Source organism: Myotis brandtii, unplaced genomic scaffold (genome assembly GCF_000412655.1).
Source record: "Myotis brandtii unplaced genomic scaffold, ASM41265v1 scaffold157, whole genome shotgun sequence".
Taxonomy (NCBI): Eukaryota; Metazoa; Chordata; class Mammalia; order Chiroptera; family Vespertilionidae; genus Myotis; species Myotis brandtii.
This window is the reverse complement of record NW_005355708.1, coordinates 2479457-2506486: the sequence shown is the minus strand read 5'-3', so window position 1 is coordinate 2506486 and position 27030 is coordinate 2479457. Positions and strand designations below refer to the sequence as shown.

General features: G+C 41.2%; 1 long non-coding RNA gene across 2 annotated transcripts in view; it reads left to right on the top strand.

Annotated features, from left to right (window-relative positions):
* The window catches only part of LOC106725341, a 63148-nt gene that overhangs the window by 12331 nt on the left and 23787 nt on the right, over positions 1 to 27030 (top strand). Inside the window, exon 1 of one of the 2 annotated variants that reach the window (XR_001361209.1) lies at positions 24251 to 24493. The exons of the other annotated variant lie outside the window; for it this stretch is intronic. This is a non-coding gene — a long non-coding RNA (uncharacterized LOC106725341). Of the gene's footprint in view, positions 1 to 24250; positions 24494 to 27030 lie in introns of those variants that run through there. 2 annotated transcript variants of the gene reach the window in all.

Sequence of the window (27030 nt, the reverse complement as noted above, 5' to 3'; positions counted from 1 at the left end):
CCTATTTGAAAATAGGATCTCTGAGATGCAATTAAGTTAAGAAGATTTCATACTAGATTAGCGTGGGCCCTCAATCCAGTGACTGGTGCTCTTGGTAGAAGAAGGGAAGATACAGAGAGAAGAAGGCCACTTGAAGATGGAGGAAGAGAACACAGTGGTGCACTACAAGCCAACAAATGCCAATAAATGCCAGGACAGAAGTGAGCAGGAGGCAGGAAAGAATTCTCCCCTGAAGCCTTCAGAGGGGGCACAGGCCTTCAAACAGCTTGATGTCAGACTTCTAGACTCTGAGACTATGCGTGAATATATTTCTATTGTTTTAAGCCACCGTATTTATGGGAATTTGCTGGGATCACTGGGAAGCTAATACAGAAGCAGAGTGATCGTGGTTGTTGTCATCATCACCATCTACAAAGAATGGCTGCTCTTGGCTCTAGAGAGAGGTCTGGTAGGCTGGAGGCATCTCCCAGGGACCCTTACGAATTCTCAGAAAACCATTGCAAAGAAGGACTGGGAACCGTGCCCTGGAGGCTTCATTCTTTGCTTTCAGCACATCAGGCACTACTTTTCCAAAACATTAACACAAAAAAGGAAAAAACCCACAATTTCTATTTTTATGTACAAGGTATATTACTGTGTATCCCAAACCCTACATTGCTCAACAGCCCTACCAGACGATTTTAATAGGACAATGGAAATAAAAAAGGAAAAAGGAAGGATCTCAGGATCCAAAAACTTGGAAAACATGCCACGATATGCGTTTTGTGTGTGTGTGTGTGGGGGGGGGGAGGGGTTGGAGATTCTTAGGCACATTGAGAATCTGAAAGGTTCCGAGAAAAATCCAGTTTATCTTTGATTAACATGGACTCTATCTACACTTTTTGAGAAGTATGGAATGGAACTGGGGTAGACCCTAGGAGAATGGAAATCAGGCTGGCCCTTAGAACATGAAGTCTGACTCAGCTACATGCGGCCATGGAACCTGATGGCCCCACAGCCTCAATTTTCTTCTTTGAAGACAAGAGATAACACCTTTCCTCTCAATGTCATGGTGTCAGCAGCCATAGTTACATGCTTTACTTATTGCTTTCATCCATGTACAATCTCTCATACCTGGGATGTTGATAATATCTATATTACATGAAAAAGCTAACTGATTTTTGTGAAAGCACTTTGAAAAAGAAAATATTCTATAGATTTATTTACTACTTGATTTCTCTAATTTATTGTCGCTATGTAAGGAAGTTAAAATACTTTCTATTTACGGACAATACACATTCTAAAACTCAAATCTACACCTCCATTCCAATTCAGCATAAACATGGTGTCATTCATTAGAATAACATTCTTGCTGTGCTAGTGATGTTTACAGAAGTTGGGACACTTGCAATGTTCTTTTTGTTGCCATGCGTCCTCCAAAGCATAGAAAAAGGGAGGTATTTCCGTTGTGCCTCTTTTCACCTCCCTCCACATTTCTTTTGTATTTTGTTCTTCATCAAGGGCATGGAACAGACTACTTATTTAGATTAGGAATAATGGCTACATGTCTATATGTGAAGCTTATTAGTGAGAAACACTATTTTTACTGGAAAAATGAGAAAATAAATATATATGAATAAGATATTAGAACTATTTGTTTTCCTCTGTCACACCCTCTAGTAAAAGTAATCCTTAAACACCAAGAGCCTACCATTGGTCTATGAAAAGAGATACTTCATCACCTCTTCAACTGAATATTATTTTAAAAAGGCTATCGTATACAGGAAATATCTGACATAACAAGTGGACTGTAATTAAAAGAGTGAAGATTGCTAAAGATTTGACACACAACAAAGTTTCCAACAGGTTAAACACACACACACAGTCATACCACCAGACATTTGCATCTCTACCTGATTTAAGAGACGACGTTGTCTAATTTCATTTGTTGAAGAGATTTTTTTTTCTCAGCCAAGTATAAGTCTCCACTCCTTTTGAAAATATGGAGCTACTTATTAAACCTCACACACTACATGCATATATTTAAAAAGTCTAAACAATGCGATTCCAAAGAAAAGATTTTCCATTTCAAAGGCAGGATCAATGGCCTACACAATTCAGATTTTCCAGTTAATTTTTTTTTAATTCTGCGGTTTCCTTTGTTCATTTGGAAATGGCTTTTTAACTAAAAAATGTACTGAATATTTACTGCAGTTCTACACAGATTCAACAGACGTTCACACACGCCAGAACAACAGTATCCAGTTTCTAATGGTCTTTTTCATAATATATGCAAGGAATGACTTATTACTTGTCACTTAAAAAAAAACACACACTTCCTCTAATGTTGGGCATTTCATAAAACTGTCTCTCTAACACACTGCATGTCCATATGTAGGCAATGTGTAAAATAGACTTTGGCTATTTTGCCATGGTCTGCAGTATATGTGTTGGCGGTCCGCGCCAACTTTCCATTCTCTTGACCGAAGACGTTGTCTAAATTGTTAATGCAGAATATTTTAAACATAGAATGTCATCCAAGCCTATTTTTCCCCTCATATACTTTTTAAAGGGGAAAAGGTCAGAATATTCCAATCGATGGGCGGCCCTCGATCTAACTTACGCACAGCGGGGTTCAACCCTGTGCGTCATTGGACTGTTTTCCATATGTTCCTAGTGAGATTAGCAATAGGATTCTGGCTGCATTGAGAATCCAAATTGGAGTAAAGAGAGAAAATAGATTATGGAAGACCGGAAGCCATTGTCGTGTTTTGTTGGTTAAGGATCAACCTGGGGCAAACTGGAAAGACTCTCAAAGAAAACAGAGTCCAATTGTTAACCCTTTCCACCTCCTAAGATTTAATAGGAACCTGAGATTGGTCCACCCAGGCCTGCAGAAGTATTTTAAGGAAGAGGGACTACTCTTTGAGGACATGGCCAATGCCAATATTCCGGGATAGTCTACTGGCCTTGCCGTCACGATGGGCAAAGGCTGAAAATGGATTTTCACCACTTGCTGCCATTCCAAATGAGAGGCTGTGTTTCCAAAGACTCTTCCATGGAAAGAAAAAGTAAGTTAGTGAAAATGAGAATTTCCATGTGTTTATGAAAGGACAGCATGTTCTTGCCAGCAGAACTGCTAAAACGCCCCCTCCTCACCCAAAATAAAAAGGAATAACAACAACAACAATTTTTAAATGGATACAAAGTGAAGGAGAAAGAAAGAAAAGGAAAGCAAGGAAAACAACCAACACTGGAAACCCCATCGAAAATCAGAACATCAGGCTCAGTTCTGTCTGAAAATCTAAATAAATCCAGGCCCCTTTCAGATGCGTTTAAGGTTTGGTGTTTGTTTTTCTGGGTTTTTGTTTTGTGTCTGTTGCCTACAATAAGAGAAACATTGACAGACTTCGAAAACAACCAATCCTTTCTACATAAATAGAGTATGCCGTAATTTTTAAATCTTGTAAGAGTGTTTGTGCTGCCCAGTCTAAAAACCCAAGGTTGAGTCTGTAGTCCCTCAAGGAACATGGATTCAAGCCATTCCACCTCTGCCATCTATTCCTGTTGGTCATTTATCACTGGGAATACGGGAAGAACATTTAGTGAGACATCCATAGAAAGACATTATATAATTCCACCTGCTTTTACTCCATCACCTTTTAATAATCCAGTTGCTTCTACGAGGTGCCTGGGCAACCTTGGGAGAGGCGGTGTTCCTGTGGATTCCTTACCTTCCCTCATCTGTAAGCTCCTGGATGGGACTAGTTGGTCTCCTACTAGTTGGGTTCCCTCCAGTTTTAGTTTCTAAGACATCTTCTGGGAGACAGGGATAAACTCTGTAAAGACGCAATAGTTAAGTTCTCTCTTCTTGATACCCTGGCTACTCAGTTCTACTTCCAGACTGTGTGCCTTTAAGATTGCAGGGACCACAGAGCTAGGCCCCGGAGAAGTGACATAGATAAATAAGGAAGGCAATCGAGTAAGAAATCACATGACTCAGGCTAGGATTCTGGTTTCTGCTACTCTTAGCTCTGCCTCCATTTTTTCATGGTAAAATGGAGTGTGTCCACCTCTTAACAGTAGGGTCAGGAATAAACTGTACCCTTTTATGTAATGATGTTTACTTTGAATTTATATTAGTTCACACAAACACTCCATCCATGCTTTTGTTCCAGCCCTCCGGTCCAGTTTAAGAACCCATTGTGGCCCTCGAGTCAAAAAGTTTGCTCACCCCTGGTCTAGCCACTAGACCACATTGACTTCCACACTAGACCAAAGCACTACTGAAAACCAGAAGGAAACTCTTCAACTCACTTAATTGTTTGGGCAAAGACTTCTTTTAAGGCAAGGGGGTGGGGTGGGGGTATAAGAATAGCCTTTTTCATAAGCAAGTGGCTTATTCCATCTCTACCTTTTGAACTGTTAGCATTTTCTTTAGTAAATTATTGCTGAAAATGCTCTCCCTGTTTGTAAAGATCAATGGCATATACCATCATATGCGATAGTATCCTTGTAAAGAAAAAACGAGTTTTCATTACATATATGGTGGAAAGCTAACAAATTTGGAAAACTGTTAGGTACCAGGTGCTGATATATTTTTTTTTAAATATATTTTATTGATTTTTTACAGAGAGGAAGGGAGAGAGATAGAGAGTTAGAAACATCGATGAGAAAGAAACATCGATCAGCTGCCTCCTGCACATCTCCTACTGGGGATGTGCCCACAATCCAGGTACATGCCCTTGACCAGAATCGAACCTGGGACCTTTCAGTCCGCAGGCCGACGCTCTATCCACTGAGCCAAACCGGTTTCGGCAAGGATGTACGTTTTTATTTAACATTTTAGTTGGGGTTCTAACGAAGGCACCAATGAAAATAAAAATAATATAAATGGTATAAACATGGAAAGAATGACATAAATCTGTCACATATATAGACGCTGCCATTGACTATAATGAAAATAAAGTGTAGGGAAATTATGAGAAGAGACTTAAGCACTTTTATTGAATATACAAGCAAATAGAGAAATCAATTTACTTCCATACACCAGAGGTAAACAGATAGGAAAATAACAAAAGATACAACTTAGCAAAGCAACAGATGTGCAGGCACAGATTTTACAAAAAACAACAACAAACTTTATAGAGAAATTTGTAAGACTTATTAACAGATATAGAATGGACCTAAATAAGAAAAAGCAAACATCATTGATGGGAAGGATCATTATTCTAATAATGTTCATTTGACCTGGATTGATCTATAGATTCAATGTAATTCCAATATACATATCAGCAGAATCTGGGGTTTTGTGGTATATTGAGGAGATTAACATGTATGTTTGAGTGTCGGAGAGAATAAACCTGTGAATCATTCTTTTGATGTCGCACTGTTATAAGAAAGATATCAGGATTCTGGACCATAAGTAACAGGTGGCTGTCACTTTAAAAAAAAAAGGTGAAGGGGATTAAGAGGTATCAACTTCCAGTTATAAAATAGTCACGGGATGTAATGCCCAGTGTAGGGGAGAGAGTCTATAATATCACAGTAACTGTGCATGGTGACAGATGGTTACTAGACTTAGTGTGGTGACCACTTCATAGGGTGCATAAATGTGTCATCACTTTGCTGTACACCTGAACTAATACAATATTGTATGTCAACGATGATTTTTCATTTAACCATCATGTTCTTCACCTAAAAACTAACATACTCTTGTAGGTCAACTATATCTCAACACGACACCACAGTGACAAATGGTGTAAAATGTCCAGTTTTGAAAATGACTGGAACAATGCAAAGCAAATATTCATAGATTTAGAAATAGAAGTTATGTTAGTTTTCTGGGGCTCAAAGCCAAGTGCCAGACAAGTGGCTTAAATGAGAGAAATGTGTTTCTCTGTGGTTCAGGAGCCAGAGTCCAGGATTAAGGAGCCGTCAGGGTGGTTTCTTGTGGGTCCTCTCTCCTGGGCTTGGAGACGGCTGTTTCTCCCCGTGTCTTCCTATAATCTTTCCTCTGTGTAAGCCGGCACCCTAATCTCCTCTTCTTCTATGGACACCAGTCATATTGGATTAGTCCATCTACAGGACCTCATTTTACCTTCATCATCTCTTTGAAAGCCTTATTTCCAAATACAATCACATTCTGGGTGCGGGGAGCTAGGACTTCAACATATAACGTTGGGGTGGGGAGTTGGTTCTAGTTTAGCCCATACTAGAAATTAAATTTAAAGATTGTCACAATCAACGCATAAGTTTTTGTTGCAAGAAGTTGGTGAACCAATTACAAACAGAAATTTTTAAATTAATATCTCTGATAATTGAAGATGCAGTGACAGCATAAATAGGAATTTTGAATCATGTACAAATCATGAAGGCTCTGTCAGCTTATTGTAAAACCTCACCAAGTGACAGGTTAGCAGAGGAACTATGACATGGCCATTGTATAAATTCACTTTACAATTAGAGTTGAGCTGACAGGAGAGTGATGGTTTGCTCAGCCTATACATACTCCTAAGAGCACCAGTAGCAGTTGTTTCAGTGGAATGCTCCTTCCCCCACATTCACATTTTTCAAGGAAGATTTGCAGACTTGCATTTCTCTAGGCAGTGGTTCTCAACCTTCTGGCCCTTTAAATACAGTTCCTCATGTTGTGACCCAACCATAAAATTATTTTCGTTGCTTCTTCATAACTGTAATGTTGCTACTGTTATGAATCGTAATGTAAATATCTGATATGCAGGATGGTCTTAGGCGACCCCTGTGAAAGGGTTGTTCGACTGCCAAAGGGGTCACGACCCACAGGTTGAGAACCGCTGCAGAGAAATTGAAAACGGAGCTGCAAAAGGATACATTTGGATACGCTAGTAAATACATCTGCATAAGAGTGAGCCAGGACTCACCTTATAATCAAGGTATCACACTAATAAAATATTACCATGTAGGGTGTTAGAGAAAATGATGACGTAAAATATAAATTTTATGGAATTCATCAGTTGATATTGTTACTTATCTATCTCTATTACCCCTACTATGTTTTATAAGAAAACATAAATTTTAAAGGGTAAAGCTTTATAGTTTAGTACCATCAATGGTATTTTTTCTGAGCTTTGTACAAAGGCACCCCATGCTTGCATTTTGTTCTGGGGCCCGGGCATTATGTCGCTAGTCCTCCCTGGCAGACCTGGGATCTCTCTTTCAGAGCACAGGTGACAACCTGACCTGAGGCAGGTAAATTAACATGACGAAGAGATTTAGACTTTCATAGAAATACGGAATAGATGGGGCAGAGATATTTCAGTCAGAACAGCTCTGTGGGCAGTAGGGCTAACCCCGTGGTTGGCAAACCGCGGCTCGCGAGCCACATGTGGCTCTTTGGCCCCTTCAGTGTGGCCACCAAGTTTCAATCGCACTGTATGTGCACGCCCGCACGTGGTATTTTGTGGAAGAGCCACACTCAAGGGGCCGCAGTTTGCCGACCACTGAGCTAACCTGATTTAAAATACTGAGATAGTATATATGAAAAAATACCACCATCAAAAGAAAGAGATCTTAAACATGAAAACACTGAAGAAATCGAATCCTATAACTACACCTGGGCAGGGTTCATCCCCAGATGTTTCATTCCAGAGAGAGTCTGAGTCAAAGGACTTTGTGCCCATTGTGTTTTATGCAACAGGCTTCCGCTCTGAGCCCCACGGAGCAGCGCTCTCATTCCCATAGGGTTACATGCTGGGACATAATCTGCCAAATGCACTTTAAAGAATATTCTATTTTATTGGATCGCTGGATAGTTCTGTTTCTTTTACAAGAAATGAATAGAGCGCTCAGACTGGTGTGATGAGTTGAATAGCATTGTGGCCTTAAGTAGGTACATTTAACTCACTTCTATCCCTGAAACTATGTAAAGCAAAGGAATTGATATCAAATAATGAGACCAACCAGTAGGAGACTTGTAACTAAGATAACATGTGTTGATATTAATCCTCTCCTTGATGGGAATATAGGGGGGATCCCGGTGGGAGGCATGGGTTTTAGTAGCTGAGTTTCACACATCCATCTTTTTAAAAGCACAGACAGTTGCACACTTGGTGTGAAAGAATCTAAAATCACTTCCGAATCTAAAATTATGGGTTCCCATTGTGCCCTCAATCGCTTCTCAGCAGTCAGCCTCTAATATTCAGAGGGCTTAGAAAAATGAGTGTCCAAACAGACGGAAAGAGAATTCGTTGCCTTGTCTATCTTTATAGTTCTCAGGATGATTATTCTCCTCCAACACTGATTGTCTGTGATTTGAGACTACTGTTTACACATGATAAACAAATGTATTGTGCCCATGTTCTCCTAACTCCAATGGCTCAAAGTAGCACATCAGCTCATCTTATAAACTGGGTGTCTTTAGCTAGTCCTGTAATAAACTTCCTGAATCACAGGACTAACATGACTCATGCCAGAGAGAGTGTGTTTTATGGATGTGTTGGGAAATTTTAGAGCTAGAAAAATCAATGATTGTTGAAAGGAGGAGACACGTTGATAAAAACTAGGGCACGACGCGTGTTTGCTTTGACAAGGCTCTCATAGTAGCAGATCACAAATTGAAATGTATAAAATACCATTCTATCTTTTAAAATCTAAAATGAGGGCAGCCTCATATGATTTTGGAAGTAGTTCTGAACACGAAATGAAAATAAACACATTTTCTTTCTCGGGACTCTTTTTACTGTCATCTAATACAGACAACGACAGCCGGGCTCCTCTCAGGCCAACACATAAAATGACACTTTTAGAATTCGTCAGGGTTTTAATGGAATGGACTAAAATGGAAATATCTGGGTAAGACCTAAAAATCAAAGTTTGGTTCATGTTTGTTTAGAATTTTTTTTTCCACTTTAAGCAGTCTTCCCGTGTTACTTGCTTCCCGGACCGGGATTTAACTAGTAAGATTATAGGGAAAGAGTATTTAGCAGAATGTTTTGCCTCTTCAGTAAGTGAAAAGATAAGTAATAACATAAAATATCACTGTTATATAAAATTCCCACCATAGATTTCTACCTCAAGGAGTTTAAATGAGCCCTGGCCGGGGTTCTCAGTGGTTAGACCATCGGCCCATGGTCTGAAGGGTTGCGGGTTTTATTCCAGATCAAGGTCACATACTGGGTTGCAGGTTCAATCCCTGGCCCAGTTGGGGTGTGTGCAGGAGGCAACCAATCAATGTGTCCCTCTCACACCAATGTTTCTCTCTTTTTCTCTTTCCTCTTCCCTCCCTCCCTTCCATTCTCTCTAAATATCAATGGAAAAAATATCCTCAGGTGAGAGTTTTAAACACACACACACACACACACACACACACAAAACAAAAACAAACAAACAAACAACACACGAAGCTTAAATGAGTGTCCATTGGTCTGCATTTCCCTCATTCTTCTACATGCGGTGGGTGAGGAAGGGGTGGTATTTGGGACAATGGCCAGGGCCAGGGTCCCTCTTTCCCTTCCCTCTGCATTAGTGCATCTGTTTCTTTCTCCCAGGATTCTGTCCACATCTAAAGTGTGCAGTCCCCCTGCGAGCTGTCACGTCCTAGACTTTCTCCAGCCTTCACCCCCACAAAGAGTGTCTTTCTTTCTTCAAAGAAACAAGCCCCAGTTAGAGGTGATCTCTTTCAACTCGTCCTCTATGTTTATTTTCATTTTATTTAAGTAAAAACGAAGTCCAGTGCTTTGGTGGACAGAAGAAAAGGGCAGACCTTGGTGTTCAAAATCAGGCCTGACCTTTAGAAATAAACCAGGCCACGCCTGTGCCCGGTGGGCAGACTGAGCGATCGCCGCATGGCGGCCGGGCCAGAAGTAGAGCATCCACCACGAGTGGTATTTTAAAGGACTTTGGTTTTGAGAGCAGGTTTAAGTTCACAGAAAGCCTGAGGGGAAGGTCTTTTCCATTTACCTCCCTGTCCCCACACATGTACCGTCTTTCCCCTAATCAATATGCCCTCCGGGTGGTACATTGGTTACAACTGCTGACACTATCTTGAGTTAGAGAAGGTTTTTATAGCCTGGTTTTTAAAATGAAAATGTATCTATTTAAGGTGTACAGCATGGTGTTTTGATAATACACATAATGAAATGACTTAGCATATCTATCAGCTCGCATAGTTACCTGTGTGTGTGAGGGGAGGGAGAAGTTATGAGAGCACCTGAAATTCACTCTCTTAGCGAATTTCTAGTATTCAGTCCAGTATTATTAATTACAGTCATCATGCCATGTTAGATCCTAGTCTACTATCTCTGCTGGGCTTATCTCACCGAGCATTGTGTCCTCCAGCTTCATCCATGCTGTCTCAAGTGGCAGTCTCCTTCCTCCCTAAGACTGAATAATATTTCATTTTCTCTATATAAATATATATGCCATATATCACATATATATGCCACATATAGGGGGTCCCAAACATGTATATACACACTTTGAATAATTATAAAGGCAGTGTTTACTAAACTACATTTCATTTTCAAAATTGAGCTATCAGCTGTTAAAGTGTGTATACATTTTTGGGGGAATATATATATGTATATATATGAACATGGGGGTGCAGATATCTCCAAGTCATTTCCCTTGACTTATGTAGTTTTCTGTTTATTTGTTTTTAAGAAAGCGCTGTTTTTTTCTTAGAATAAATCATTTTTGTATACAAATCACTGTGTACAAATGAACATTAAGCAAGTCAATGCATTTGAGGCTTTAAGGCATGTGTTTTTGTGAGAGAATCTTAATAAACTAGAGGCCCAGTGCACGAAATTCATGCGGGGGGGGGGGAGTATCCCTCAGCCCAGCCTGCACCCTTTCCAATCTGGGACCCCTTGGAGGGATGTCCAACATCCCTCTCACAATCTGGGACTGCTGGCTTCTAACCACTTGCCTGCCTGCCTGATTGCCCCTAACCACTCTGCCTGCCAGCCTGATAGCCCCCTAGCCTGCCAGCCTGATTGACACCTAACTGCTCCCTTGCCAGCATGATCGTCCCCAACTGCCCTCCCCTGCTGGCCTGATCGCCTCCAACTGCCCTCCCCTGCTGGCCTGATCGCCTCCAACTGCCCTCCCCTGCTGGCCTGATCGCCTCCAACTGCCCTCCCCTGCTGGCCTGATCGCCTCCAACTGCCCTCCCTTGCCAGCATGATCGTCCCCAACTGCCCTCCCCTGCTGGCCTGATCGCCTCCAACTGCCCTCCCCTGCTGGCCTGATCGCCTCCAACTGCCTTCCTCTGCGGGGCTGAGGGGACTCCAGCAGGATGAGGCGGGGCTGAGGGGACTGGGGGACTCTGGCGGGATGATGTGGGGCTGAGGGGACTGAGGCTGGATGCTGCGGGGACTGGGGGACTCCAGCTGGATGAGGCGGGGCTGAGGGGACTGGGTGCCACCATCTTGTGGCTGTGGGGGCCGCCATCTTGTGAGGGTGTGACAGTCAATTAGCATATTCCCTTTTTATTAGATAGGATGATCCCTTAATAGGGTCAGTTTGCTTTGGCTTAAAATTCTGTGGCTATGTGTATCTAATGCTGAGGGTAGGACTAGGACTCCAGAATTTCTGCCTTGTCTATACAACCATGAGTTTGCTTTTGTTATAGGCTTACTAACATCTCATGACATTTCCTCTAAAGTAAAACTTCAATGTTATAGGCATGCATCTTTGTCTGGTGATTATTTATTGCAACCTTAACATAATGGGATCATAGTTTACTATTATTTAAATATTTTAGAAAACCCAGTAATAGAAACATCTATTAAAATCCAAAGAGCATATCTTTGGACCACCCACCTTGGGTGACACCTTTGCCAAAGCACAAAGGTAAAAGGTGCTGGTAAAGGTAAGATTGTCTCCTTGGGACTCCCCGTTCTTGTCCTTGTCTACACTCTCACTCCCCTCTCCTCAGCACTAGGAACCCCGAGATTTCTGTTCATCCGAACACTTTTGACATCATGTCTTAAAGATGATCGTCGGTGATTCTCTTTCCAGGCGACTGAAAAGCTGGCTTACCCGGTCAGAGCAGGTGTCACACTGTTTTCTGACTACCTTGACAGCAATTGGTTTTTTGTTCTAATCATAAAAGTAGGACAAAACATGTCAAATATATTATGCTAACATTTATTTTAAACAGAAGTGCTGTTTGGGGGTGTGACACCTGGTTACCGGCGATGAAAATCGTTTTAGGACAGTTTCCCCCCAAACTCTATGTACACCCGTCTTCATGGAGAACAAAGGCATCGCCAAAGCGTAGTTAGAACCAGACAATTGTGCAGCTCTGCTTTTGTCTGACTCCATTCCAACCTGTTGACATTTAAAATTGAATGAGAAACATTGTTTTCCGATAGGAAAGGGGAGCATGAAAGGCTGGGAGCACAAAACGGGGTATCAGCATTACTCACCTCGGAACACACACCCGCCAGGTGCTCTGCCCGATGATTCTTGCCACAGTGCCCAGTCCAGCTGCCAGCAGCCCTGCTTCCTGCCGCTGCTATCAGATGAAGCTGAGGAGGAGGAAGATCTGAAAGAGGTGAGAGCAGTGAATTAGGGAAGGGAAACGAATAGAAAGGTGCCTGAAAACTGACAGAATGGAACAAATAAGAAAAGTTTCCATTAAAAATAGAGACTTGTAAGGCACCCCTAAAAAATGATACCCATCTAAGACGCTTAGGCCGACAGTTATTGTTGGTGATGATCATTCAAATCTCACAGGGCCACTCCTTTAGGGAATGTAGTGCTTCGGCTTTTCGTTGAACTTGCAAATTCTGTCGTGAGTAGCATTTGGGAAAACAGATTGGAAACTTGCATTAGAAAGGACGGCCTCGCTAGCCAAGCGTGTGAAGCAGGTGATGGGCATCTTCAGAACAAGCTGTCAACCCCTGAATAGCTATTGGTGGAACCTCCTGGTCCGTCCTCCCTTAACCACTCTGCCCCGACAACAACGTGGGGGCTGTAACTACAGTTCCCGCGTCTGCATGTTCTTGTGCTGCCAGTGCTAATGTGAGAAATACTGATTTTCTATGGCGCCCGCTCTGCCCAATAGTACACATCTTCACACTCCACTCCAGTCACTCTCTGCTTCCCAGTTACTGGGTACCTATGGGTAACACATCTCATGCGTGGTCTACGGGGGCTTTATCCTCCGGTGTCATCATTGTGGATGTAATATTATAGTTATGGACATATGGACCTTCCAGGTAGGAATCTAATCCTAAGTTAAGGTAAAGGGGATATCGAGATCCAGATGGTTTAAGTTTTTATTTTAAAGCTTTTGTCACTCACACTAGCCATTTAGGCAGCTGCCTAGAGAAAGAGGTTCAAGGAGGTAAAAGCAGAATTTCCACAGTTAATATTCTTGGATTGAAGCTGGCTTCACAATTGACTGGCTGAGAGATTTCACAAGTGATTTTATCTGTAAAATAGAAATAATAATTGTAACTGCCTCAAAGGATTGCTTGGAGTCTGTCATTGGAACAATGCAGATAAAATACCCGGCAGGTTTTTAAAAAACGTATACTAAGCATTCATGTATAGTAACCTATTATTATTTTCAGTTGAAATGGTGGTTACACGCTACAGGTGAGAAGGTGCTCGGTAGAGTAACAGATAGTGTAGTGATGGCACTGGAGAGACCAGACCAAGCACAGCAGGCAGGGTGCTGGGAGGGAACAGATAAAACACACTCAATTAACTCAAAGGATTAATTGACGAGAACTCAACGGAGGAGGTATTTGCTGATATAAAGGAAGGATTAACAGGGATGGCCAAGTGCCCAGACGAGGGGCTCGCAGCAGTAGGAAGGGCAGCTGTAAGCACTCCACACCTGGAGAGGAGAGAGGAGGAAGCTGTGTCACAGAGCCCAGGAAGAGCGGGGCAGGTGGGAGAGGGGCCAGCCCAGCAGGGAAGTGGCAAAGGGCGATTTTGCCCTGAGAGCACAGGCAGGAGCCAGAGGGACAGATGTGAGAGGCCTGGCAGTCCCGAGAGTTAAACCCTCGAGTGGAAATCGGGCAGAGAAGGGATCTGGAAGAGCAAGCAGAGAACACCGGTGGGCAGGCACCCCCCAGTTTGGATTATTTTTTGTAAACCCTTGCCAGTGGTAGGAAAGCAGGATTTGACACGTGTTATTTAAAGAGCCTCTTGCATTGCTCTGCGGGGCCCTGGGGCTTTGTGGATGTCAGCTTGGATCTTTGACTTTCAACTCTGCCTTGGGACTGACATTTCAGACTCCCGGGGACTTAAGGACTTAAGCTTTGCTTTTGAACAATAAAAAGCCCAGTTTCCTGCTAAACAGAACATCCCTAATCCACATCGAGTTCCTAACTCTGTTATTAGGAATATTTGACAAGTATTTTTAATCTAATTTGGCTGCTTGGACTTTCATGTTGGCATCTAATGGTGGCATTAATTTTGGACACATGCTGACTAGTATTTAGTATTTGCATTTTGACACACTGTGGACCAGTTTTATTGCTAGCTTTACCCAGTGGCCAGATAAGTTTCTATTGAACGAGTACCAAAAACGTTTTATGTAAATGTTAAAGGCACGCTTTAAAATTAAATACCCATTGCATTTTGATGTTATTACATATTCTTACAAGCTAATATCTTTTTTAAGAATTCTCGTGATTGGCCACAAGCCCTAGAACAGAAAACACGAAAATTCTTGTGATCCGTCTGCAATGTGTTACGTTGTCTCTGTATCATTTTAAATCATTGCAAATTGACATTTAAAAAGATTCAAGTTAGTATATTCGTGATACTGAACAATTCATTCACAAGATTCCAATATATTGGAACTTTTTTTTTTCCTAGAAACTGAATTTGAAATTTCTTGGAATGAGGCACTATCCCTCAACAAGCAAAGGGAGAGAGGAGCCTTTAGCGAGGACAGGTCTTTGAACATAGTACTTATACAATAAATAACTGTCCACTCAATAGACATTAGGGTTGATGCAGAGTGAAAATAATATTAATACTGGATTCTCTTAATAGTTGTAATATATTAGAAGTAATGTACTCTACTGCAACCTGCAGAAAAAAAAATAAAGGAACAAAACATGATTAAACTGATGTGTAAAATATTCCAAATAGCATGTCAACATCCAAAAATGTCATTCATTTCACACACTCTAACCAAACGATATTCCATTGAAAAACAAAAAAATAACCGGTTCAAAGAGAAGATCAGGAAGCACTTGACATAATGATTGGGCTTCAATAAAATATTTATGGTTCTCTCTTTCATTCAGGAAACTGCTTGATACCATCATGAAGTGAATTAAGTAGGAAGCAGGGGAAAGAGTATCGACGTCAACACGTATTGTGCTCATGAAATAAATATTGAGAGAATATTTAGAGAATCCGGTGACAATGAAACAAGTGCACATCAAATTTGAACTAACACACCAGGAACATTTGACAGTTTTATATGACAGTTGATGCATTCAAAAATATATGTATATATGTATACATATATATGTAGTAGATATTAGGAAATCATGGTTTTATTGGAAAAGTATTCTGTTCTAAATTTTTTATTTACTGACCTGTGTATAAGAGAGAAAAAAAATAATTGATTTGTTGTTCTACCTATTTATGCATTGATTGGTTGATTCTCACATGTGCCCTGACCAGAGATCAAACTCACAACCCTAATGCATTGGACTGATGTTCCAACCAACTGAGCTACCTGGCCAGGCCTGGGAAAGTAGTCATAAATGTTATTGCTCAATTTAAAAAAAAAATCTATATATTCCAAGTTCTCTAACCACCCCACCCACAATTTTGAAATGTCTCTCCTAGAAACACCACTGAATTTAGTCCAATATTATTAGATGTCCTGTTTCATTTGTCTGCTTATGGTTGTGTGATGGAGGCCAACGCAACTGTCAACATTATCAGAAGGAACAGTGTAAAGATGCGAGAGGTCCGAGGAAACGTCGCCCCCTTTGTTTTTGAACTGGCAGGGGCAAAAAAAAAAAAAAAAGAATGAGTAACTCGATTAATTAAAAATTTAAAAACCGTGGAAGAGAACAGAAAAGGACTCCAGCAGTCTGTGACTCTAGGTAGATACTAGCGATATCAAGCTTTTCTCCTTTAATTCCACTGGGTGCAGGAATCCCTGCGTTGCGGCTCTTCCTGGGAACTGTGGTTATCCCTGCGTTGCAGCTGCTAGGAGCAGGCGCTGGTTTACCCTCCGCTGCCTGCGTTCAGGGCCTGGATGAAACAGGAGCTGCCCCCAGAGAGGCCAGGGCTGGGAAGCCATTTTTCTTGTTGACCTTTCATATCGAGATGCATCGTGCACTTGAATTGATAAAAACTTTTACTTGAGAAGTCACGATGGTTTCCAAACTCTTTTGAATGTCCCTGGACTGTAAGGAGAGAAGAAACAGTCTCCCAGACCAGGGCTCTCCTCCTGGGCTGCAACATCCAGAAAACAACATCTTACAAGAAACAAGCCAAATGCTTGCGTTTGATGTCTGAGTCCCACCACCTGAAATGCATGCTTTTGGATCAAATAAAATAAACATCAGTGGCACAGCTTTTTCCTTTTCTTTCTTTTTTTACTTCTTTTTTTATTTCTTTTTTTTTTTATGTGAATCTGCCTTTTGGAAAAGTTTCTACAGAATTTTGATAAGGAAAAGAGAAGAGTTGGGCCAAATTCAGAGCCAGCCCGACTAGAGAGAGGCACACCCTTCACACCCTTCCTGGCTGCCGGGCAGCACAAACCCTCCCAGCCATCCTTCCAGTTGTCACCCAGACGCTGCTTTGTGCCCTCCCCCAAGTTCGTCCTCTTCTTCTTGGGCAGGTTTTGTTAGTAAACAAGTTTTTCTCGTCCTCACCTAAAATCTCTTCTCCTAGCGACCACTTCTCCCAGCCTGTCCTGGTTTTGATCGTTGGGAGACGGAGGGGACAGGCTTAATCCCTCTCCTACGTGACATCTCCTCGGCCAGCACCAGACGAGGGCCGGACGCTGGGGGAGCCTGAAGGACACTTGACACATTGCACAACTCCGCCGAGGGCCGGCCCCACACGGCGGGCAGAAGCAAACAGTGACAGTAAGAGGAAGGGCTTAGCCACGAAGGAAGTGTACTGGGGACACGTGCTTCTCTGGGATGCGAGAGGAAACCTGCAGCCCATGTTGGGCAATCTGATAAAATCGCCGCGAAGTGAGCCAGGGAAGGGATTGAGAAACGAGGCCCCAGTCGGTGCTAACGGCAGCCCCGGGGAAGAGCCGTTGAGAAATCCAGTCTGAAGAGGGCTTCACACCCTCTCGGTGGTTTCCAAGTGGACTGCCGCTGTGACAAGAATTATTTTTAGAAATGTTGCTTTACATTTTCCATGCTTCTATTAGTTAGTCCTTTTCTAATTTTACACCTGACTGCCCTGAGTGGGGGTGTGTGCCCGAGGGGGTGGGGGCTGAAGCAGGAAGTGGTAGTTTGAAAACACAAAGGAATACACATTTCAGAGGCTCAAGCAGAAAAAAAGCCAACAGGCTCTCTTCCCACTGAACCATGCTGCCGCCGTTCAGTGGACTTTATGCAACTCCAGCCACAAATGGAAAAGCACTTACCAAATTGCAAACGATGACGGAAGTGTTAGTTAAACAAAAATAAAGGAATGTTACATTTATAAGTAAATAAAGGAGGGGTGCATTGATCAGGCCTGATGAGAAGAACCCAGAAGTGTGGGAGACGGCGAAGAAAACCATGAGAATGCCTTGCCCTTACCTACAGCCTTGATTCTCCTAGATGCCTCAACTCTCCACCAGACAACAGAATCCTGTCATCTTGGGGAATGTTCTTAGAGTAAGAATTTTACTAAGAAATTTAACTAAGAACGCATTTATGTTTTTAGTTCCTGTAAGGGATGCGACTGAAGGTATATAGAATAGACACTGTTTTTCTCTTCTCCAGAAGTCTCTCGCAGAAAAACACACACACACACACACACACACACACACACACACACGAGACACATGATCAAATCTGCAAGTGCAAACGGTAAAATCACCAATGCTGCTGCAAGGCAGAGTGATTGGAACAACATCAAGGTCACCGAGATGGACACGGCAGGAGCAGTAAGGCCACAAATTCAAAACGTATCCATTTCCCACAGATGACGACTCCTAACATAAGGAAAATGTTTTCTCCAAGTGAGGCTGACGCCCAGCAGAAACACGAACAGAAAGTCTAATATGCTTTCGAGACAAATATTATAATAAGAACCGCAACTACTACCTTAATATTGGTTAAGCTCTTTCTAATTTCTAGGAATAGTGCTGCGTAGTTGATGTCCTTTAAGTGAATTAATTCACTCAACAAACCATTCTAATTTGTCAGAGATCAAAACGGTTATTAGAGAAGGACCTGGCCTCCAATAGGTTTGCCTATGTCTACCATTCAAGCTTTCAATTAGTGTCTCCAAATCGGCGGCCACACCTCTGCAGGTATAGGAAATGACCTATTGGGGTGTGAGAAAAAAATATGAGAGAGGTTTGTTTCTATTTTTGTGTTTTTCTTTAAAAATGTTTTTTGGCCCAGCCAGTGTGGCTCAATGGTTGAGCATTGACCTATGAACCAGGAGGTCATGGTTTGATTCTAGATCAGGGCACATGCCAGGGTGTCAGCTTGATCACCAGTGTGGGGCATGCAGGAGGCAGCTGATCAATTATTCTCTTGCTCCTTCTCCCTTCCTCTCTGAAATCAATAAAAACATATTTAAAAAAATAAAAATATTTGTGTATATGATATACAATATAATATAGAAGGTTATATCGAAAATACAAAAATCTATATATATAAAAGCCTAAGCGACTGTTCGACCAGTAGCTATGATGCGCACTGACCACCAGAAGGCAGATGCTCAACGCACAGGCATGGAAACATCAAACAGACTGATGAATCTCAGAGGGAAGGGGGGAGGGTGGGAAAAGATTAACCAAAGATCTTATATGCATACTAGAGGCCCAGTGCACAGAAACATGCACTGCTGGGGTCCCTCAGCCTGGCCTGCAGGCATCAGTTCAAAACTGGCCTGATGCACAGATTCGTGCACCAGAATCTGAGGGGTCCCAGATTGTGAGAGGGCCTCTAGTTTACATATAAAAGTTTACATACGCTGTGGGTTGTGCTTAAAATATGTAATGCTAGGAAAAAGCCATCTACAAAGCATGGAAAAGAATGTTTAAACTATTAAGCCATAGGGCCCCAAAATTCAGACCAACTAAAAAAGCCATTTTCTTTCAAAAATTCATTTTTAGTGCATTTTTATCAATTTTGTTAAGCCAAATAAAACTTTCCTATAAAAAAAAATCAATTTCATTTCACATTTTAGAAACAGTCACATTGGAAATGGTATTACCAGGAAAGAGTGGGTGTATGTAACAACAACTGCTAGCAAAGCAGAATAAAATAATATATTTAAAGAGATGGGCTATTATAGCTGATGAAGATTTCTGAATGATCTATGATGGTTAAATACCATCCGCACATTTTCATTGCTTTTAGTGAAATACCTGATAGCCCTGGCCGGTGTAGCTCAGTTGGTTAGAATGGCAACCCAATACACCAAGGTTGTGGTTTTGATCCATGACCAGGGCACATACAAGAGTCAACCAGTGAATGCATAAATAAGTGGAACAACAAATTGATGTGTTTCTCTCTCTCCCTCCCTCTCGTCTTCTAAAAGACTTAAAGAAAAAGAGAAATACCTGATAGGTAAGATGTCAGACCTCATGAATTGATTGGAGAAAAGATAGTGGACTCAGGAAAGTTGTTATGTGATGAAAACTCAGATGTGGAAGAGCTCTGTATGTCTATGCAAACTTTGACCCGTAAGTGCTGATAATTAGCTTGAACAAAGAGCAAGGTTTATAACAATATCTAGCTAAAATATTTATTCCAATTATTCCACCTGTCTAGTTTATAGGGAAAATACAATCATTGGTTTGTCAATTTGGGGAGTTTAAAAAACTCAATAAAAATATGATATATTAAGAAAAAAAGAAAAAAGGAAACTTCTGGAGTTATATTTATTACTTGCCTCCTCAGGAAAGAAAAAAAATTGTTTAAAACAGTGAGTTTTGACATAAACCAACCCAGGAGTCATCTCAGAACTATTTCCTTGGAAACTGTCTGAAAATAGAAGTTTTATCACTTGTTTCTTCAAAATGTCACCCAACTAGGAAGAACACTGTAGTCTACAGTTCAGAATCCTTACAACATAATTTGTTGACCATTTTTTCAACCTGATTTGTAAGCTGTCAGAAAGTGAGGACATTAACTTACATGTGTATCTGTAAATGTATACTGTGCCAGGGACCTCATTTTTGTAGATCTAAAACAAGAATTGCGGATGAAAATGTTTGATCTTCTTTATTTTTTTGAAATACTCTTTTTTAGAGTAGTTTTAGGTTCATAACAAAATTGAGAGGAAGGCACAGAGATTTCCCATATACCCCCTTGTCCACACATGGTCATAGCTTACCCCATTATGCACATCACTTACCAAAATGGTACCTACACTGAGACATCATAACCACCCAAAGTGCACAGTTTATTTTAGGGCTGACTCTTGGTGGTTTACAAAAGCATAATGATGTGTATTCATCACTATAATATCATACCAAGTATTTTCATTGCCCTAAATTCCTTCGTGCTCCACTATTCTGCTACCTACCTTACCCTTGCCCCTGACAATCACTGATCTTTTTACTGTCTCCATAGTTTTGCCTCTTCCAGAATGTCGTATAGTTGGAATCATGCTGCACGTAGCCTTTTCTGATTGGCTTCTTTCACTTGTAATATGCATATAAATTTCCCCCATGTCTTTTCATGGCTTCATAGCTTATTTCTTCTTAGCACTAAATAATATTGTACATTCATTGTCTGAGTGCACCACAGTTTATCTATTCGCTCACCAACTCAAGGACATCTTGGTTGACCCCACGTTTGGGCAATTGTGAACAAAGCTGCTGTAGACACCCATGAGCAGGGTTTTGTGTGCACATACGTTTTTGGCTCTTTTGGGTACATGTCAAGTGCATGACTGCTGGAACATATAGTAAGAGCATGATTATTTTGTAAGCAATCAATGAACTGTTTCTAAAGTGGCTGAACCATTTTGCATTCCCCACCAGCAATGTTGCACCACATCTTCAGGAACATTGATGTTATCAGTATGCCAGATTTTGACCATTTCAATAGGTATGCAGTGGTGTGTCTTTGTTATTTTAATTAGCATTTCCCTAACAACATATGATATAAAACATCTTTTCATATGCTTAATGCCATCTGAATATCTTCTTTGGTGAGGTGTCTGTTGTTCAGATCTTTTGCCTATTTTTTAAATTAGGTTTTTATTGTTGAATTTTAAGGGGTCTTTGTATATTTTAGATAACAATATTGTATCAGATGTGACTTTTGCCAATATTTTTTCTGTGACTCCTCTTCTAGAGTTCAAGTTATCAATTATTTCTTTCGTGTATTGTGTCTTTAGTATATCTAAAATGACATCATCATACTCTAAGTTATCTAGATTCTCTCCTATGCTACTTTCTAGGAGTTTTACAGTGTTGTGTTTTGCAATCAGATCTATGACATGCTTTGAGGGGATTTTTGTGAAGGGTGTAAGGTCTGTGTCAATTATTTTTTATTTTTTGTGTGGAATCAAATTCTGCCCACTTTTTTCACCTCCACCTTCATTTCTCCTTAAAAAGTACCCTGGACTCTAAGTTGGCTATTTTGTCCCAATGGGCACCCAAGGTTCTAAAGAAAATACTGCTTGGCTCAACCCTGCCTGGTGCTCTTGCTTCTCTATTTTTTCTTTCCTTCCTGCATAACTGGATGAAGACCCCATCCTGGTGTAATAATTGGGGGTACTACAGCTACCTGCCAGGCTAAGGTAGAAATTATTTCTTACCGAGTAACTTTTTAGCAATTTCCAATTCCAGACACAGAGAAATCATGACTTCTATTTTCCCAGAGGACATGAAGTCCACCTCAGCCAATCACTCTAAACCTTTGGATCCTTCCCCATTTATTTCAGCGAGGTTAGATTTCCATGGAACTTTGGGGCCTCCCGTTAAATTGCTATTATGTTATAGCCATATTCACCATAAGAACACATCAACAATGAAAAGAAATCTGTTATCATTTTTTAATGTCTAATGTCCTATCAGCCTCAGCATTTTTGGAAGACTAGGATTTCATGCCTAGGAGACACCTCAGGGTCCTCTCTACCAAAAAATGCTTGAAAGATTGTTTCTTTCTGCTACACAATTATTTTTAATGTTCACACCAGTCAGCCCTAGAAAACTTCTATTGCCTTTCTGAGCTGACATGTGTATAGGCAGTTATAGACTGTTTCCTATTCAGCTCAAGAAAACACACACTGCATTTGTGAGCTAAATGACACACATTACTAATTGTTTATTTTCACTTATTTTTATCTTCCTCTCATGGGTTGAGTTGCTGCCAATGTATTTAGCTCAATAAATGTTCCTCATCTTCTCCTCCCAGCTTCATAATCGACTTGTAGCTTCTAGTTGCATCTCAAATAAATATTGGCAAAGCAATTCAAATCCTTAAAATGGCTCAGTGGATTGATACAGTCTCAGCTAGAGAAAAAAATAAAGACAGAATCCTCAACATGCATCATGGTTGTCAGCCTCTATCACAGGTTTCCCTGACGACTGGATTTGATGAGTCCAATAACCTTCCCCATGTTCCAATGAGACTATCACATCTTAGGCTAAATAAAAGGGATGTGTAATATCTTACAAGTATATTTGTATTTGATGGCAGTTTCCTGTGAAAGGTAAGAGAATTGGGGATAAATGAGTTTATGTATTGGATCTGATAGAACACTGGATGGTAAATGGGAAAGAAGCTGGGTGGCAAACACAGCTGAACTGGCACATTGCCATGGTCAAGAAGGTGTTCTGGGAATTATACTCAAGAAGAAAAAAAGAAGGTCAAGTTAATAAACTCCCAACCTGGACTTTCCTCTTTTGAGGACTTGGCTGTCCATGTCATCTGTTGACATCAAACCAAAGAAACTCTTTTACTTTTGTCTTTATGAGGGTCTTCATTTCCTGCACAAAGTCAGATAAATCATCTTGTTTTGTCTATCATGAAGTAAGGTCAGAAAGAACTGAAGATAGAACGCTAGGGTTTGGGCTAAACTAGAGCATGTACTGCCTCACCATCATGGTAGCCGTGTAGGTACGTATAGTTACTATTAAGATTCTTGTTGACCTGCCTCCACTCTCCCCCCTTTGGTTGGCTCAAGTTCTTTCCAAATCCAGATTCTCAGGGAGAATAAAGGATGCTCATTTAGAGACCAAAGATGCAGCTGCCTGTCCTGTTTCCTGCCCATGCTGGTGCTTCTTTCTTTTCTAAGCTCTACTTTGTATGTCTGCCCCTCACTCCAAAATGCAAATGCCTTACAGTCAATAGAAAAGGTCAGATGCATAGTCCCCGTTTCAGTTACTTTAGAGGGTAATGTGGAAGTCGCTTGTATCTGGCGGTGGGGGCGTCAAACAATATGGAAGGCTGCTGTGCGCTGCCAGGTCAGGACACCCTCCCTGGTAACTTGGCAGTTGGAGAATCTAACCAACCTCTTTTTGGGAGGTCAGAACATCCCAACATTTTGTATATATTGTGTTGGAAAGTCATAACAATTAAAATATTTCAATATTTCTTAATAAAATTCTCCTTAGACCAGAGAAAGGGGAGGCTATAGACCATAATTTCTGCTGATCAAATGGCGGGTAGAAGGCAATGTGTCAAGTCACCGACTTTCATTTCCTCAGCAGAGAAGTATAATCTCATTTGAGATGACTCGAGATTGACATTTCACTTTGCCTTTCTGGGTGGCAAAAAGCTGGGATGTCTTTCTGGGAAATATGATCCACCGAGGAAAGAATTTAAGCACCTTTTGTGAATAAATCAAATACAAATATAGACAATATTCCTTCAGGACAAAAGCATGACTTCAAAGTTTGCAAACATTTGGGTTCAGTTCTCCTATTTCGGATTTTAGTGAGCAAACATGTCAAGCTAGATTAATCCATGTATGGGCATAATATCTGAATTACTTGTTAACGAGAACGATGGACTTGCACTTCAGATGTAAAGAAGGAGAGACAGAGAGAGAGAGGAGGAGGAGAAGGAGGAGAAGGAGAAGGAGAAGAAGAGATATTTGTCTTTAAATGTCTTTATTTCTTGGAGCTTCCTGATTTTGGCAGGCTGAGCAAGAAGACTGAGAGGATTGCAGTAACTATTCTTATCATACATGTGGGAGTTCTCCCTGTGCACTTCCTCTACAAAATCAGTGGCTCCAACCACATCTTGAGAAATTTTTTACAAAATGTGTTCGATCTGACACACTGCCTGGCAAAGGCATAGAAGAATCTAAGGTTGATCTTAGAAACACCATCGCCCTTTTCCTTCACCTCAGAACACTTCTTTGAAGACACTGAAGTCTCCCAAAACAGGAGGTGAGAATAGTTTACTTGAAGAATTTGTGTGAGATTATGGTCCATGAGGTCGTTTGTATAATAATGGGCATAGTATTTCATTGGTTAAAAAACAAAACAAAAAACTTTAGGGATCTTGTCCTGAATTTATGTATTTGATAAATTCTTTTTCTCCATTTGTATGCCCAGAATGAGCACAAATGGATGCATGATTTATGCAGATATATGCTAAAGCTCCGCCAACAGGGACAAGTAGGCGAATCAAAGTCTGCTGTCTCCATGCATTCCTCTCCCCTCCACCTCCACCTCCACCTCCACCTCTCCCTCTCCCTCTCCTTCGCAAGTAACTTGTGCTCCTAGTTGCTTCTTGTCTACTATTTGGCTCACTTTTGCTTTTGTTCCTCCATCCATGTTATCACCCCCTTTTGAAGTGCCTGCCCCTTTCTTCTCCTTGTAACCAAAGCAAGTGTCTATAAATTCCAAATAACGTCTGAGGGCTACCAGAAGCTTATTTTGTCTGGGCACATTATATAATCTCATCCCTGGAGCATTTAGGATACCTGTTACAATCTGTATGTATGTGTGTGTGTGTGTGTGTGTGTGTGTGCGCGCGCGCGCGCGCGCGCGTGCGTCTTCATCTTCTTCATTGCACTTACTGTGCTAATTTCTCTCATCACAAGTATTTCAAGCTTCTTGAACAAAAAGGACCGTATTTCAATAGTACTTACTATCAACTGAGTGCTCACTACATGAAAGTAGCAAAAAGTGTTAAAGCAAACATGGAAAAGTGATGCAAGAATTAAACTGAAATTTCTTATCTGACAATTTCTCTGAGTGTGTAATGTTTGAATTGACATCTGGCCCATTCCCGTACCTAATGCTACATGTCGCGGTAGCAGAAAATGCTCGGTTCCGCTCGTGTTGTCTTTGCTTCATTTATACCTAGAGAATCACTTTCTTGTAGCTCGGTGTGGTATTATAATTAGTTCTGATGAATGAGATGTAAGCAGGGGTGCTATGTGCAATTGCTGTGCTGTGTCTTGAAAGGAAGCAGGCAAGGTGTTCGTTCTTTCCAACGTAAACACGATGGCTGGTGCACAAGCAACCATTTTGGGCCAGGAAGGTGCCTGGGGATCTACTATCACGTATCCACATTATCAGCCATGGACAGCAACTTTAAGGGTGGGTATGTGAAAAATTAATAGAGAAAAGCAGACACATTTTTCTCCCACTTTTTAAGGTGCTGTAAGGTAGGTTTCTAGCATTCACATTTCAACCTTGGAGGACCACATTCTTAGTCTACCTGGGGCAGTCCTGGGTTACCATAATGCCTCATTATAATTTTTCTACTACTTCTCAGCATTCTCAAAAGTATCTGGCTTAGGTGATGTGTTATATGAAGGTGCTACATAATCCTTTAGATTCCACATGTTTCTAGCTGCAGAAACATTTATGGAAATGACATTTTCCCTAGGAGTTTAAATGTAAAACAGCTAAAAATGGAGTTGTTCTGGTTTAAAGAGGTTGGAATGGCTACAGTTTTGCCTTATAACTGCAAATTACAGACCAGGCCTGACAGTATGTATGTGTGTGCTGGGGGAGCAGGGGCAGGTATTCATATATCTACTTGCTTGTTTCTTGGTGTGGTTTTTATTTTCATAATTGACGGGGATTTCTACCAACTAAAAAGATAATATTGTCCTTAGAGACAAATGCAATGATAAATAAAGGGAAAAAATAAGGAAGACGCATTAGACAGTGTTAAAGGCCCTTTCTTCACTGTGTTTTTCGGAGTTCAGCCAATTTACTGAATTTACATAATCCTTCCCACTCAGGGATACCTACTTGGTTATCCCAATTTTACAAGCGAGAAAACCGAAGTCGAAAGCAATGCAGTGGGTTTCTATGGTCACATAAACATCTGACTAAATGGCTGAACCCAAACCCCAACGTACCCAAGCTCCTCTCATTGAAGACTGATTAAGACTGGGGTTTTCCCTTTTTTCTACGAAGCGTTCTTTTCATGTTGGCTCTTGTCCATATTCCCTCCTATTTACCCGATGACTACTGTGACTCAATTATTGCAACCTCCTTCCAGAGAAGAGAAAAGAGGAAGCGAGAGGAAATTAACAGTCATGTTAAATGAGTCTATCCCTTTTAGGAGTTTACTTTGAATTTATATTAGTTCACACAAACACTCCATCCATGCTTTTGTTCCGGCCCTCCGGTCCAGTTTAAGAACCCATTGTGGCCCTCGAGTCAAAAAGTTTGCCCACTCCTGGGCTAGTGGCTTCATCAGTTAATCCTTGGCGAAGGGGAATAAGATTACGGTGACCTGTCGTCGCCAACTTTAACAGCTGCCCATCAGAGAATTTTGCTTTATTTCTCCCCCACAGGCTTGCTAAGGAGGAGTGTCCTAGATAAGGACCACATTTCCAAACCTCTCTTGGACCCAGGTGAAGCCACGTGATTAGATCCTGACAATAGAATGTCAGGTAGTGATCTGGTCTCCTCCATGAGGAAGTGGAAGGAGTGAGTGTTCCTTTCCTCCCTGTTCG